Raw genomic sequence first — 4415 nt, forward strand, 5'->3', positions numbered from 1 at the left:
AGTTTAGGTGTGTAGTAGGCTATGCCATCTTTGATTGTGTAAGTACACTGTATGATGTTTATACAATGATAAAGTTGCCTAAGGATGCATTTCACTAGCCAAGTTTCTCCAGAAAAACAGAACCAAGAAAATAGATGATTGGTAGGTAGATTAAATGGATAGATACCTACCTACATACATACATACATATAGATATAGATCTAAAGATACATATGCTTTCACACTATGTAGATAGAATATAATAGATATCATATATCTGTATCTATATACGCAATATATAGGAAGATATTTATTATAAGGAATAGGCTCACATGATTATGGATGCTGAGAAATCCTGTAATTTGATTGCTGCATGTTGGAGACCCAAGAAAACCAGTTGCATAATCCCAGTCTGAGTTTAAGGGCCCGAGAATCACGGGCATCAATGATGTAATTTCCAATCTGAGGGCAGCAGATGACCAATGTTCCAGCTCAAGCCTTCAGGCAAAGAGGAGAGTGAATTCTTCCTTCCTTCAACTTTTTGTTCTATTCAGGTCTTCACCTGAGTAGATGATGCTGTACACCCACCTGGGAAAGGGCAATCTGTTCTACGCAGTCTACTAATTCCAATGTTAATCACATTCACAAACACGCTCACAGATACCACTAGAATGATGTTTGACCAAGTATCCAGGCACCCTATGATCCAGTTAAGTTGTCACATAAAATTAAATATCTTAGCCTATATATTGAGAATTTTTAGCAAAATTGGGGCTAGAAAAAAACTGTCATAGGCCCAGTGCCCTGGCTCACGCCTGTAATCCCAGCACTTTGGGAGGCCGAGGTGGGCGGATCACAAGGTCAGGAGATCGAGACCATCCTGGCTAACACAGTGAAACCCCGTTTCTACTAAAAATGCAAAAAAACAGCTAGGTGTGGTGGTGGGCGCCTGTAGTCCCAGCTACTCGGGAGGCTGAGGCAGGAGACTGGCGTGAACCCGGGAGGTGGAGCTTCCAGTGAGCGGAGATCGCACCACTGCACTCCAGCCTAGGGGACAGAGTGAGATTGTCTCAAAAAAAAAAAAAAAAAAAAGAAAGAAAGAAAAAGAAAAAGAAAAAAAGTGTCTTATAATCAAGGCCATGGATTTTTTTTTTTTTTTCTTCCACATTTCCCTGCTTCTTAATGATAAACCAAACCTTCTGGGAAAAACACAGCACAGTGTGAAGCCTACTCACCAAACTGTCCCCTGTGCCCCATGATCTCCTATCAAAGGGGCAATGGATCAGCACATTCCTGATGGTTTCACTGCTTGTCAAAATAAATAGCAAATGGCAGTAGAGCTCAGCGTAGAACCAACATCAATAGATTCTGATACTGCAGGGCATATTGGTTAATGATTCTGTGAGATGTTCTCATGGGACACCTATCCTCCCCATTTGGCTGTCATTCTTTGTCTTTGCAGTTGGTTTGCAAGAGCTGAGAATTTTACATTCATTTTTAATCAGCCATACACAAAATAAACGCTGGACAACAGCTCTCTACAGAGAAACTTGGATCAGAATGAATGTGCAGCCAAAAAGAAATATGTTTTAAGGAATAAGGAAAAAAATGTTTGTGTGTTATCCGTTTTATTTACTTGTATTTTATTTTTTAGCTTTGTACCTATGGGCCTGAAAAGGTGGTTGAAACAACAGACGGGCTGGGTTCAAGTCCTGTCTCTGTTATTCATTATGCTATCTTGTTTCATATTCTTTGTAAAAATAAATCAAAGATTACTTGACTTGATTTTCCAGTTTAACACATATTTATGAAAGACAGCCGTCCACCAGATACTGCGTGTGCTAGGGATCTCCCATACATCATATCAGTAACCCTTTTTGCAGTTTCACATGGTAGACATTATTATTCCCATTTTACTCAACTGAGTAAGTGGCAGAGCAGTGATTTACATGTTGATAATGTTAAATCCAATATCCTTCAAACTATGGAAATAAAATAATATATTTAAGCCATATTCAAGCAGGTGAAATACCTACTTAGGAAAATGAAGTCAAAGAAAAAGTATTGAAAATGATATTTTTAAATTAGATGGTTTTCATAAAATTGAAGATCCAGTGTAAACTTCACTAGAAATAATATTTCCTTAAAAAGTGGAGAGGGTTGGGCATGGTAGCTCACGCCTGTAATCCCAACAATTTTGGACGCTGATGCAGGTACATCACAAGGTCACGAGATCGAGACAATCCTGGCCAACATGGTGAAACTCCATCTCTACTAAAAATACAAAGATTAGCTAGGCATGGTGGCACAAGCCTGAAGTCCCAGCTACTTGGGAGGCTGAGGCAGGAGAATTGCTTGAACCCGGGAAGCAGAGGTAGCAATGAGCTGAGATTGCACCACTGCACTCTAGCCTGGGTGACAGAGTGAGACTCCGTCTCAAAAAAAAAAAAAAAGAAAGAAAGAAAAAAAAGTGGAGAGATACTCTTCCCTTTTCCCTCATGCCAGAGAGCACCTCACAGCCTCATAGGGTGGTCACGGAGCCCATGTGCCTTTTCCTTTCTCGGGTCCTGCATCCACACCTGCCCCACCCATCATGAATGAGGAGTATGATGTGATTGTGCTGGGCATTGGCCTGATGGAATGTATCCTTTCAGGTGTAATGTCGGTGAAGGGCAAGAAAGTTCTTCATATGGATTGAAACCCTTACAATGGAGGAGAGAGTGCCTCTGTAACATTACTGGAAGATTACACAAAATATTTAAAATACCAGGACCACCATCACCATCAATGGGGAGAGGAAGAGACTGGAATGTTGACTTGATTTCAAAGTTCCTTGTGGCTAATGGTCAGCTGGTTAAATGCTGCTTTATACAGAGATAACTCACTATCTGGATTTTAGCGACTGAAGGGAGCTTTGTCTATAAGGTGGACAAATCTACAAGGTTTCTTCCACTGAAACAGAAGCCCTGATGTCTAGCTTAATAGGACTGTCTAAGAAACATCACTTCAGGAAATTCCTAGTGTATGTTGCCAACTTAGATGAAAAAGATCCGAGAACTTTAGAGGGAATTGATCCTAAGAAGACCACAATGAGAGGTGTATAAGAAATTTGATTTGGGGCAAGATGTTATAGATTTTACTGGTCATGCTCTTGCACTTTACAGAACTGATGACTACTTAGATTAACCATGTTGTGAAACCATCAAAAGAATTAAACATGACAGTAATCTTTGGCAAGATATGGCAAAAGTCCATACCTTTATCCACTCTATGGCCTTGGAGAACTGCCACAAGGCTGTCTGCAAGGCTAAGTGCTATTTATGGAGGTACCTATATGCTGAATAAACCAATTGAAGAAATCATCGTGCAGAATGGAAAAGTAATTGGTGTAAAATCCGAAGGAGAAATTGCTCACTGTAAGCAGCTCATCTGTGACCCTAGCTATGTAAAAGATCAGTTAGAAAAAGTGGCCAGGTAATCAGAGTTATTTGCATCCTCAGCCACTCCATCAAGAACACCAGTGACGTCAACTCCTGCCGGATCATTATTCCACAGAACCAAGTCAGTAGAAAGTCAGATATCTGTGCACGATCTCCTCTGCACACAATGTAGCGACACAAGGGAAGTATATTGCCATAGTTACTACAACTGTGGAAACCAAGGAGCCTGAGAAGAAAGTCAAATCAGCTTTGGAGCTCTTGGAGCCAACTAGATGGGAATTTGTTAGCATCAGTGGCCTCCTGGTACCGAAAGACTTGGGAATAGAAAGCCAGATCTTTATTTCCCATGCATACAATCCTACCACTCATTTTGAGACAATTGTGATGACATTAAAAACATCTATAAGAAGATTACAGGATTAGAGTTTGACTTTGAGGAAATGAAGCACAAGAAAAATGACATCTATGGGGAAGACTAACAGCAGTACATGTTATTATCTAATTAGGACAAATTTAAAATTTGTCAAATAATGCATATTGTATGAAATCAATATTGTAAGGCCTGCTTTTGTAATCAAAATGGAGAGATTGAAGAGTGCTGTGTCAGTAAATACTCCTTCCCTTCATCTTTCTAATAACATGTATTAACTTGTTTTCATGGAATGGCTATTCAGAATTGACAGGTTACCACATTCTCTTCAATTTAACCAAACTGGCTTTTTTTTCTAGGGAAAGCTCAGCTTTAAACAAACATTGTGATTCTGATACAGACAACTTGAAACAGTGTTTGTATCTTTTAATCAGCGTAGCCTTTGCAATTATGTGCTTCTGCTGCATAAGAGCTGGATCCATATAGATTGTGTGCCATCTGTCATCTTGACATTCAGGAGATTCTAAATTGAATATGTCATGGTTTGGGGTGGCATCCAGAAGTTTTTCCTATGACTTTATATTTTGTATTATGTCAAGTATTACGGCAGGGCGCGAATAGTGTAG

At 39.7% G+C, this 4415-nt stretch overlaps 1 pseudogene; it reads left to right on the top strand.

The window, feature by feature from the left end:
- Positions 1–2572: 2572 nt before the first annotated feature.
- Positions 2573–4030, top strand: LOC129490564 (rab GDP dissociation inhibitor beta-like; annotated as a pseudogene).
- Positions 4031–4415: the final 385 nt, after the last annotated feature.

The sequence above is a fragment of the Symphalangus syndactylus genome, chromosome 9 (genome assembly GCF_028878055.3).
Source record: "Symphalangus syndactylus isolate Jambi chromosome 9, NHGRI_mSymSyn1-v2.1_pri, whole genome shotgun sequence".
Taxonomy (NCBI): Eukaryota; Metazoa; Chordata; class Mammalia; order Primates; family Hylobatidae; genus Symphalangus; species Symphalangus syndactylus.